The sequence below is a fragment of the Arachis hypogaea genome, chromosome 19, assembly GCF_003086295.3.
Source record: "Arachis hypogaea cultivar Tifrunner chromosome 19, arahy.Tifrunner.gnm2.J5K5, whole genome shotgun sequence".
Taxonomy (NCBI): Eukaryota; Viridiplantae; Streptophyta; class Magnoliopsida; order Fabales; family Fabaceae; genus Arachis; species Arachis hypogaea.
This window is the reverse complement of record NC_092054.1, coordinates 139,267,328-139,280,277: the sequence shown is the minus strand read 5'-3', so window position 1 is coordinate 139,280,277 and position 12,950 is coordinate 139,267,328. Positions and strand designations below refer to the sequence as shown.

At 33.8% G+C, this 12,950-nt stretch overlaps 1 pseudogene; it reads right to left on the bottom strand.

Moving 5' to 3' along the window:
• Positions 1 to 7,906: 7,906 nt before the first annotated feature.
• LOC112778865 (uncharacterized) lies at positions 7,907 to 8,418 on the bottom strand (annotated as a pseudogene).
• Positions 8,419 to 12,950: the final 4,532 nt, after the last annotated feature.

Sequence of the window (12,950 nt, the reverse complement as noted above, 5' to 3'; positions counted from 1 at the left end):
ATCAAGTATCCTTGGCCTGAACAGAGTGTTGTATTTATAGAACGAGTCATACTTGAGCATATCTTCCAGATATTTTGCCTATTCATATAGGAAAAAAATAAATAAAGGATGATATTTGAAACCTAAAAAATGTCATAAAATGAAAATGGGAAAGTTAATTTACCAGCTTTACTATACTCGATCTCTTTTGCTCTTTATCTGAAGCAATCGGTAGGGAGTCTAGCAGAATTGTTTGATGATTGCACAAATCAAAAACAACCAGATACCAATGTGTGTTGTTCTCGTTGACAGGTAAAAAAATCTAGTACCAACTTTCACGTATTAGAATATTACTAGATACAATTTTTTTTTTAAATATAAGGTATAGATCAGTTCATAAAGATAAATGCCATTAAATAATAAAAAAATTAAAAATACAATAAATCATATACCTTTTTTAGACCTTCATCAACTTTTTCCATAAATTCTTTTTGATAATATTTCAACAGAACTTCAATTTTGGTATCACATTAGAGTATGAATTGCTGAATTTAATAGTTAGGGGCTAAGTCAGTTACACCAATTAAGTAATAAGATAAAATAAATAAAAACGGTAACAAGCCTGACAAAGACATTGCGTACCGAAAACACAGCTGGCAAATACCAGTATGTTTGACATCTTATTTCTTTCTCCTGCATGGTTAGCATAGTAGCCACCAAATCCAACACCTATGTGGTAAATAATAAATTTATTAGGAATTAAAAGTATGCTGGAGATAACAATTTAATTATGCACTTACATCCCCATGCACCCACTCCTTGGAAATTAATGACTTGAAATTGTCACGAGTTCCGCTAAATTTGTTTGTTGTCGCCAATACCTCATCACTACAAATACGAATCACATTAATATTGTACTATTTTTTAAATTTTTAGTAGATAGATAATGAGGTATTTAACCTTCTTTTATTTGGTGCAAATACATAGGTTGCCATTTTAATATCTAAGTCATCCAAATCCATGTATGCAGGAGGCTTAAATAAAATTGGGATCCACTGCAAAATAAAAAAATTGGTGAGATCACTAAGTTATATAACCGTAGATGATTGATGTGAATGTTTGTGATATGAGAACTTACAAATGGCCATTCAATTCTCCGTTTATTGTGCTCGATTTTTTTCTAGTTTAGGGTAGGCATGCTAATAGAATATCTACTTGGTGTACTCTTTTTTAAGAGTGCCTTTTGCTCCTTAGTTAGAGATTTGTGTGAGGTCCCTGGTGGAGTTTTTTATTTTTTGAAAAGTTGTTTTTAATGGAGGCAGCATTCACACCAACATTATTTTCAGACAAATATGAATTCCAGATAATTCTTCTCTTGGCCGTCGATATCTTCTTATCGCGTACACTTGTTTGTTTTGATGCCTTTTTATTTGTACCGGAGTAAGACTGATGATGTTGTAGAGACTTTAGCAGTTTAAGAATTTCATCTGTATCTCTTGGATTAGTAGATTGAAAAGGATATAAGAGAGTAGGAGGCTGAAAATTTGTGACAGTTGGACCTACAATAAATGATGGTGGGAATATGTTGTATAGTGATGGATGCATGGTTGTCAGATATTGGTTAGAATATGCTGCAGCAGTATAAAAACTGTGGTACATAGAATAGAAAAATTTGGGTATGTGAGGTATATGGTTGAAGTACGGATAATATAAGAGTTGGTTATCAATAGCGTTAATGCTAAACTCTCTTGTGTCTCTTTTGTTCTCGCTACCTGGAAGTGATTCGGATGATTCTCGCTTACCCATGTCAAGCACTCAAGCATATATGTAACACAATTATAATTATAATGTGAATATAATTTGCTAATGACATGTTAAAATATGTCTTTATATATAGTTCAAATTTTTATTTGTTCCTACTTTATTTTTGAGAAACTATCATTTAAAAAGATTTTCTTATTTTATATTCATATCATATCATATAATTATAAGGTATATGCATTGTTAGTGGCTGTAATTTAAAAAAATTTACTATTTAAAGTAGATATTTTTTTTTAAAAAACTATTGAAAGTAGATATTATTTTTATAAGTTAATATTAATTTTCGTAACAATAAATTTATAATTTTTAATAATAAATATATTACCTTTTAAAGTTGCATATTATGTAGAAATTATTATTTTTATTCAGATATTTATCATCGTATATATTGTTATTCAAATTTACGTGTAAGAAAAACATAATTTTTTTATAAATAGATATTTTATTTAACGTTATATATAATTGCAAATTTATTTTAAATATCTAAAAATTATTTACGGTCAAGTTTAGATGAAATATATAATTTATTTAAAAATAAAATCTGTGTGATTCATTTTGATTATAACACTAATAAGATTGTCACTAATTGATTGAATTTATATTTAATATAGATTCACTCTAAATTTATATATAATAGCGGATCTCTTTTATTTATTGTTATATATTCTCTCTAAAACACTTAAAATTATAAGCTAATTACAATGGTCAAAATACGTAGAAATAATCGGGTTGCTTCTGTGAAGACAAGTTCTATGCTTAACATGAAGAATTATCAAGAACCAACAAAAAATTTGAACAGGTATATAATAATTTTTATTTTTAATTATCTTATTTTATGAATTTGTTCTTAATATTTTTCTATGATTCTTTGATTTAAAAATATGTGTATATAGTATTATTCTATCATATAAAAAATATATAAAGTTATTATTCTATAATTCTCAGCATACATGATATGAGTATTCTTTTTGGCAAAAATAAATAAATAAATAAATAAAAGCAAAAAGGATTTAGGGTTTGCTCAAACACTCCCTTCTCACTCCCCAAGGTCATGACGCTGGGAAAAATAATCTGAATGTTAAACTAAATCCAAACTCCACAATCAAGTTTCACATGCAAAACCTGTTAATGGTATGTTCCTCTTCGGCTCTTCCCTCTTGGTGCTTCCTTACACATTCGTCATCGTAGTCCTCTGGCTTCGTTGTCACCGACTTGCCGTCACAGGTGCGGGCAACCGGTTTTCTTTCTTGATTCTGGGTCAGTGGATCAAGGCTCTGAAAGCCAAGCTTGCTTTGCTCTGTGTTACCAAGGTCACTAGTCTTTTCTAGGTTTACTTTGCTGGATTGCTTTCTTTCTGAATTGATTTTGGTGGTTTATGGATTCTGACCTATTTCTTGTTCTGTGAAAAAGGGATTTTTGCTTTTGGGTCGGTTTAGTGTGTGTGGTCTTTTGCTCTATTTTATCTTTATCTGAAGCTGAATCTTGGGTGCTGCCATTCTTTGATTGCTTTCTATGTATTCTTTTTCTCTTCATGTTATTCGGTTTAATACTTTGGATGTCTCTTTGGGATGCTTTGTTGTTTCTAAAGTTTTAGTTTTTATTTTCTATATTTTTACATCCGTACTTATTTTTTTCTTTATCGTTACAGTGAACAGTTGGAACAAGTGACTTTGGATTCATTAGCCAATTCAATTGGTCAATTGACTCAATTAGTTCAATCTATTGTTTAACATTTGGAAAATAATGTCAACTCCCCCTCTAAAATGTTTAAGGTCTTTGCTTCCGAATCTAATACTCTTACTCAACAAGGTAGTGCATCGAGTAATCCATTGTTGTTATGCTCTATTGAGAAGGCAAAAACGGATTTGTCAATTGCTAAAAAAAGGAGAAAAAACTCACTTGTTCCAAATACTGTTCTTGGATTAGAGCTGCCTATTATGAGTACTATGTAATAAGTAATTTAATTTTATTATTATTATTATTATTATTATTATTATTATTATTATTATTATTATTATTATTATTATTATTATTATTATAGTAATAATTATTTTTTTTATATTTAGTGGGTGCACGTATCTTTTAAACCAACAGCTTCGATGGATTTGGACGATATTGAGCTTGCAATTGCAGCATACTTGTATAGTGATCTATTGGTAGATAAGTAAGTAAATTTAATAGGCATATTATTTTTTAACGGCATTGTGAATTTTTTTAGCTATTTTTATTTACGTTAATTTGTCTTTGGCAGCGACGAGGAGGATATAGTGTTTTCAGATCATACAGCTCACAGAGATGTATTCAGGAGTTTGATGCCAGGCAAGCTAATTGCTTCTCTTGTGCTCGACTTAGTAGCAGATATGATGAAGATAGAGTTGACCAGAGAAAGTAGTTATTGGTTTTTACCTACTGTTTTTGCGGTAAGCATATCAGAGAAATCACACTAAAATAATGCTGGTATTTGTTATTTTTATTGCGCATATAAACAAGTGGCAAAAATAATGCAGTTGTCAGAGAAGACAAAAATAGATCCCAGCTGTCTGCCGTCTTGCATCACAGATGTTTATTTCGGCAAAGTCAACTCATTAAAAAGAGAAAGAATTGTTGCATACACCATATAACATAACTTAATGCTTGTTATTCAAGAAGTTTATATCATTTTTAAATTCAAATTAGCAAATATGGGTATGAAATAAATTTAATAACTAAAATGGCTTTCTCTTGATTAGGTGTTTATCCCTGTATCTGAGACTATTGACGAAGGTCATCAACACTGGTACCTCGTAGTGATCGATCGTGTTACAGGACAAATCATTTTGCTTGACCCGTTGCCCATTGAGAAACAGTTCAAGCAAAAGAGGACAGCCTTGAAATTAGTAACCATATTTTATTTTATTTTTTTTGTTAATTATCTAGATATATGACTAAAAAACCGAATTCTGACATAGACTTAAACAGGCCATTTTTTTAGACGAAGTATTAGAAGATCATTCATTCTATGACTTTGAGACTACTCTGAATCTGAATTCTTCACAATTTGAATTAGAAAAACCGGAGGGCCTTCCCACCCTTGAACATAGATCATAAGATAATATTAGTAGTAGTTATTTCTATGAAAGTTATGCATTATATAGTACTCTAATATATCTTGCTCGATATTTAGGAATGACGCGGGTGTGTGGGTTGCAAGTTGGATGATAGCTTGTTTTGAAGATGTTCATTTTAATATAAAGGTAATATTATACATTATTTTTTATTCTCATTCTTTCTTTAATATTTAGGTAGTTAAGCATTATGTGTAAATGTTAATGTTTTATTAGGTTGATGATGGGAATCGAATGAAGATTGCAGTCTCACTCGTGTCGAAGAATCATAACATGATCGCGTATAGGGTCAAAAGAAAGGCCTTTGAAAATCTTAGAAAGCTGTATAATAATCAGCATCTTGATTATTAAGAATTCATGGAAGATTAGATTTATAACATTCCCTTTTTGTTATTTTTTGTGGGCATATAAACCTTCCAGTGACATACCCAGTTTATATTTTGTTTACGTTTGTGTTCGTATTTGTTTGCCAGATTATTTAATGCCTCTGTTTGACTAGAGATATAAGTATTATGATTTTTAAAGGTGGGTCTTCATGGCCATCATTATTACTTCTATGTTTTATGATTTTTCTGCTAGTGGTGCTTATTATTATGCCATTTTGATATTATGATTGATTTGATCATAATTAGATGGATTCAGAATCAATACATGTTACCTAATATTAGTATCTTTGATATATGAATTGAGCTCTGTTGGGATTTGAAGTGAAGATTTTTCCTATTACTTTTGTTTTATCTTATTTATTTATTAGCTCTTTAGGATATTTCTTTGCATTTTGATCATTCCCTCTTGATGTGGGAGTTCTAGTGCAACTCCGGTTTTCCCTCTTTTCTGCAGTTTGAAGTGGAAGTGGGAGTTCAGGTGATTTGGATTACACCCGAGAGAAGGGGCTGGTTGATGCAGCTTTTGGTTAAATAATTAAAAGTTCATTTATGCTCAGTTTTGAAGATGCTTCCTGATTAGAGAAAAAAGGTAAACTTACTCGGCTCATATGTGTATTTAGATTCACATGTATGTTTCTTAATATGTTTTGGATTGGTTTTGACTTTAGAAAAGTCACATAATGCGATTGATGTGAATGTGATGCTATTGATATGTTTCTTTTCATGGAGTTTTGCTTTGATGCCTTACTTTAGTGTTTGTGAAATTCAGGGCATGGATTGGATCTATGTGTAGTTTGCGAGGATTTAGATATGTATCTCTGAAATAGTCTATGTAGTTTTTGGATACTCTAGAAGTGAGAAATTAAAAGGTTACCATCTTTAGATCAAATGATCTGAGATTGGATATTATTCTTATAGATCTATGTACTTATATAGTGATATTATTGCTAATTATTAATGAATTGAACTTAACTTTTTTTCTTATTATACATCACAAAGATTGTAATGAAGTCAAACTAATTTACATTCTAAGATTCGAACTAGCCCTGCTTGAGCATTTCCTTTGGATGGTAAATAACTGGTTTTGTTTATCAGTTTATAAGAGTTTGATGAAGCTAATCTGGTTTAAATTCTACTGATATAATTCAACTTGTGAAATGCCTTTTATTCTGTAGCCTAAACCCCTGAAGAATTTGAATGGAATCGTTGAGGTAAGAAATGATAAAGGTTGCGTGTTACAACTTTACAAGTCCTGAGTAAAGGACCAGTGTCATTGAGGCATTGGAGATTGGACCCTCCTTAGGTTCTTCACTTATCATGGTAATGGTATCATTGACATGTTTAATCTTAAATGAGGTCCTAAAACCTGAAGAAGGGGATAAGAAATAAGGGCCAAGTGAGTTTTATAATTTACAAGTGATCAAAAGAATTATTTTCATTATTAGGAGAATATAACTCAGATATCAATAAAAGTTTTAAACATTTCTCTGTACATTTAATTGTTTGTCATATTTATGTAATTGAAGTGTAACTCATACTATGTTTATTAGGTACCGGCATTGTAAAGATTCATGCAAAATCGGCGGTCACATCAACAAGACTTTCACATTACCTCATCTACTATTCTTGCGTCAACCTTGCACATCACAAGATTGAACACAAGAAACCAAGGAGTAACTAACACAGATTCAAATTCAGGGGCAGGGTTCAGGCCGGGGTTTGATCCATCGGCACCTCAGAACAGTGCAGGAGTTGCTGAGCCTCCAGGACGACCAGAAAACAATCAAGACAGCGTAGCCAACCCCGTGCAGATTCCCGGGCAAGCTGACATTCGACAAGCAGAAGGTGGTCCGAACCCCGGTTTCATGAATTCATTCAGTTCTATGTTATTATGGATCTTAGGAGGTGCTTCATCTGAGGGTCTCAACTCGTTTTTTTCAAAGTTCAGAGATGTTAGAGACAAGGGACAAGTTTTTGCTGAAACTCCTCATGATGAAAACCGTGAGAATTAGGAGAATGACAGATAGTGGTAGAACATTAGATTTTGATCATAAGTACTTGTTAATACTTAATATAGGAATACTGTACGGCATATCATATAGGTGACTGAACTTTCTCTCTCTTTGGTCCAAATGAAAATAAAACTAACGAAAAAGAATGTGTATATAATGTATATGTATATTCTTTATAGCTTTTTTTTCTTTCATAAATATTGAAGGTTTGATGTCTATTCTGTCTTCCTCAAAGCTAATAAGCTATAGGCGGATGGAATTGTTCCCCCAAGAAAGATAAAGAACTTATAAAGTAGGAGGAAAAAGATTCTCTAATATAAGGAAAATTTTTAAAATAATAAAATAAAAATTAATTATCATTTTCATTCAAGAATAATTAGATTTTTTATTTATTTTACCAACTTTTTATTTTAGGAGCTGAATGCAGAATAAAATGAAATTTACAGTGAAGTCTAGTAAGATATTCATAAAACAGTGGTTAACTAGTTATAGGTACTATATACACAAATATATGTAATTATCAGCTATTTCTTATGGAGAAATAATCCAATGCCAACATTGAGTCATGAATTGTATATCTATCATTAACAGAAAATTTGTGTCTTTAACTGATAGCAAATGCATTCATATCTGCATACAAAATATACAAATGTACAACTATAGTTATCATTAGCAACAATTTTCTAAGATTCTAAAAGCTTCTTGCCGTTGTTCATCACTCAATTCTTTGGGGAAGTCAACTAAAAGCTTGACATGGAGGTCACCTCTTTTCCCATCGTTTTTAAGGGTTGGCATGCCTTGACCTTCAATAACCTTCACATATCCAGGGTATACAACAATATTCTCAAATGACAAATTCAACTTCTCCCCTCCTAATATAGGAATTGGTAAAGAGCACACTGTGAGTGCATCTACTAGAGGAATCTCAATACATATTTCCAAGTCAGTTTTGCCTTCTCTTCTAAACAAATTGTGTTTCTTTTCTTCAATTATGAACACTATATCAGCAGGGAGGTATCCAGGTTTTTCATCACCCTTCCCCTCAAATTTTATCTTTGTTCCTTTTCTCCATCCTAGCTTCACTTCAATCTTTAAAATCTCAATCTCTTGGACCATTATACCCTGTTGTAACATTAATTAATAGTTCAAAATAGTTCAAATTTTAGAGACTAATAGTTTAAATATTTACTCCTGATTCCAGATGCAAAATTAAAACAAACAAGGGGATCAAAATCAATAAACTGGGGAGAAAAATAATCAAATACATTATTTATATATAAATAAAGCAAGGAGATCAACAATCTTCAAGTAGTCAAAGAGCAATAATGCTGAAGCAAAGCAGAAATCTTCAAATCAAAGCATCAATATTGAAAGCATTTGCACTTATGTAGTTATGTTAGCAAATCATAGATATCAAATACTGTAGTTTTTCGTATTTGTATCATGCCTAATTGCCTATAAAGCATACTATTTCATATCTCAGATTGTGCTATTTCCTAAGTTTGATTTTATTATTTCATGTTTAAATTCCTAGTGCTTTCAAGCTAAATTGTGTTTGCATCTTTTTACCCTATATGTTGTCCATATTTCAGATGGGGATTCTTCCAAATTAGGAATGGCTACAAACTTATCTAGGAAGGAATGAAGTAAGGAAATCAAAGGGGTAGTTGGGCCAAGCCAGGAAGCTTCTTGGCTGAAATCTACTTATTCGGAGAAGAAAACTGTGTTAGAAAGGCCAACAAACATCCTTACTAGCTTTGATCAAAATGATAAAAGGACTCTGGCGCCGGAGCTGCAAATGAGTATTGTCCCAAAAGACTTCTGTTTTGATGAATTGGAGAGTGTAGTTAAAATCAAACAAGCAGAGGCTAAAATGTTTCAGTCACGTGCTGATGATGCAAGAAGAGAAGCTGAAGGTTGAAACGTATTGCCCTTGCAAAGAGTGGGAAAATTGATGAAAAGTATACTTAGCGAATTATGAAGCTGCGACTGGGTGAGACAGAAGAAATGCGTAGGCAGAAACTCGAAGAACTTCAAGCATTAGAACGAGCACATCTGGAGTATTTCAACACGAAAAGGAGAATGGAGGCAGACATTAAAGATCTTTTATCTAATATGGAAGCTACTAAAAGGAGTCTTTCCCTGTGAATCTGACAACACTCTAGAATAGTTCTTTCAGGTAAATGTAATCTTCCATCTTATAATTTTTAGGTTTCAATTCCATCTTAATGTTATGAGTTACTGTAGTTTCTAATCCACAGATTGATGTATCTATCTGCTGTTGTAGTTTATTTGGGATTCAAGCTTCTAACCAAGATCTTGTACAGAGATTCCAACAGTTAATTACTCTTATTAAATAATTGGAATTACAAAAGCTATTTAAACTAGATTACTATTAAAACACCCATGCAAGAATTCCCACTATTTGGCTGCATTTGCTAAGTAGAATTTTTCTACTTGTTCAGTTGAGGTAAAAGAATGCAGTTTGCATATTTTTCATTTTGTTAAACATAAGAATAGGAGAACAGTAGAAAACTACACATGTAACTAACTTGCAAGACATAAAATAAACATTTAAAAAAAAGAGTTACTATTGATAGAACCAACTAACCTTTTCAGCTAACACTTCATTGTTTTTCATTGCATTGAGCCAAAAAGCAGGTACTCCTTTTTCTACAAAACCAAATCAAAATGTTATCAGTGAATGAATTGAAATTCTATTTAAAGAAAAGGTGTGATCTTGTAATTAGTACCTTCATCCTCTTCAGCACCTGCAGTTTTCTCCTCTGCTATTCCTTCAACTTCAGTGACACCATTAACTATCTCAAAGCGTTGCATCTATTAAGAATTAAACAATTCGTCAAAATTAACAACAACTAATATCAAATCACATACATCAAACCAAATTACCCTAATTACAAAAATTACACCAATGCTATAATAATTCAAATCACAGAAATCATAGGAGGGAATTACCGGAAGGGAGAAGCTGATGACAGTGATGAAGAATGAGGAAGACGGCAAAGAAGACAGCGAGGAAGACGAAACTAGGAGGAAGGCGAGCTCTCTGGAACCAGGAGGAAGGCGACGATGACCTTGATTGCGAGACAAGAGAGGAGAGAGGGAGAGATCTTGCGTGCGACGCACAGTGAGATAGATGAGAGAGATCGAGCAGAGAGAGATAGAGAGAGAGGAAAGGAAAAGGAGAGAAGAAGATGAAGAATACTGAAACCTTCAGAGGCGTGAACAAGAGGGTTTCTGAACCCAGATGAAGAACAATTTTGGTTTTTTGTTATTTTAATATGTTTAACACGGATGATGAACAATTTTGATTTTTTGTTTTTTAATATGTTTTTGTTTTGTTGTTTAAATTATTTGAAACTATAAAATTAGGATTAATTGAATTCTAAAATTTGATTAATTTAAAAAGATATTTTTGTCTAATCAAATAAAGGAAGGATGTTTAAGACTTTTTATAAAATTAAATAAAAAATATATTTTTATTTTTATTTAATTAAAGGGGTGTATTAGTAAAAGTGGTGATATAACATATATTTTTAAAAAAAATTAAATACTGATATGAAAAATAAATTCCACGTGGCTTGTTATTACTTGTCCGTATTTTAAATATATCCGTCCTACCAAGAAAAGACCTCGTTCCTAACCCCAAGAGCGAACTATTGCTACATAGTCATGCCGTTCGGACTCAAGAACGTAGGAGTTACATACCAAAGATTGATGAACAAAGTTTTCGGCAATCACATCGGAAAGCTAATGGAGGTTTATCTAGACAACATGCTGGTAAAAACACAGAGCGAGGAATCGTTATTACCCGACCTCACCAAAGTGTTCAACACAATAAGAAAGCATGGGATGCAACTTAACCCCGCAAAATGCACCTTCGCGGTAGAAGCCGGCAAATTCTTGGACTTCATGCTCACTCAGAGAGGAATTGAAGCTAACCCAGATAAGTGTCAGGCCATACTCAACATGAAAAGCCCGACCTGCGTCAAAGAGGTACAACAGCTCAACGGAAGACTAGCAGCCCTATCCAGATTTATAGCTGGATCAGCCTTAAGATCTCTCCCCTTCTATGCAACATTAAGGAAGGGAAAGAGGTTTGAATGGACCCCAGAATGTGAACAAGCCTTCCAAGATTTCAAGAAATTTCTGGGGCAACCACCTATCCTTACCCGACTACGAGAAGGTGAAGAACTCATACTATACCTCGCCGTAGGAAGTCGAGCAATAGCCTCAGCACTAGTCAAAGAAGAAAAAAGTGGGCAACAACCCATTTACTTCATCAGTAAGGCACTACAAGGGGCCGAACTAAACTATCAAAAGATAAAAAAGTTTGCCTACGCCCTCATACTCACTTCTCGACGACTCCGCCCATACTTCCAAACTCACACAATCAGAGTACGGACCAACCTGCCTATAAAAGGTATCTTACAGAAAATGGATTTAGCTGGAAGAATCCTACAATGAGTAGTCAAATTATCTGAATTTGACCTCAAATACGAAGCTCGTACAACTATTAAATCACAGTACCTGGCCGACTTCATCGCAGAGTACACTGACATCCCGGGTACCCCTATAGAGTGGAATCTGTATGTGGATGGCTCTTCGAACAAAGCCAGGAGTGGCGCAGGCGTAATTATAGAAAGTGATCAGGGAAGCCAAATCGAAATTAAAGTTCGAATTCCCTACCTCAAATAAACAAGCTGAATATGAGGTGCTACTGGCCGGTTTGAGGCTGGCTAGGGAAGTGGGAGTTCAAAAGCTTACCGTCTTTAGGGACTCAAAGTAATCACCTCACAAATAGAAGGGAGCTATTAAGCTAAGGACCCCACCATGAGAAAATACCTGGACAAAACCAGAGAACAGCTCGGACAATTCAAGGAATATGAGGTCCGACATGTACCCCGGGAGCAAAATGACCGAGCTGATGCACTTTCAAAACTAGTCAGCACCAAACCAGGGGGCAATAATAGAAGCCTCATCCAAGAAACCCTGCAAAATCCATCAATCTTGGAGGAAGAGGAGATCCTAACTATATCAGGCCAGGACCAGAGATGGATGACTCCCATAATAACCTACCTTAAATTTGACACATTCCCTGCAGATAAAAAGGAGGCAAAAAGGCTAGTACGAGAAGTACAGTATTACACCATAGTGGATGACATCCTATATAGGAGAGGGATCGCAACACCTCTTTTAAAATGTGTCCCGACCTCCGCAACAAGGGACGTCCTAGAGGAAGTCCATGGAGGCATGTGTGGCAACCACCTTGGGACAAGAGCTCTTTCCAAAAAGGTACTCCGAGCTAGTTTTTACTGGCCGACCTTGCAAAAGGAAGCAACAGAGTTCGTCAAGAAATGCCCACCATGTTAGAAGCACGCCAACTTCCATGTAGCCCCACCTGAAGAGCTCATTTGTGTTACATCACCCTGGCCATTCGCAAAGTGGGGACTCGACCTCCTCGGACCCTTCCCCCGGGGTTCAGGGCAAGTCAAGTTCCTCATTGTAGGCATAGACTACTTCACAAAGTGGATTGAAGCAGAGCCACTGGCTACTGCCACCGCCCAAAGAAGTCGAAAATTTCTATATAGAAACATTGTCACAAGGTTTAGGGTTCCTTACTCCAT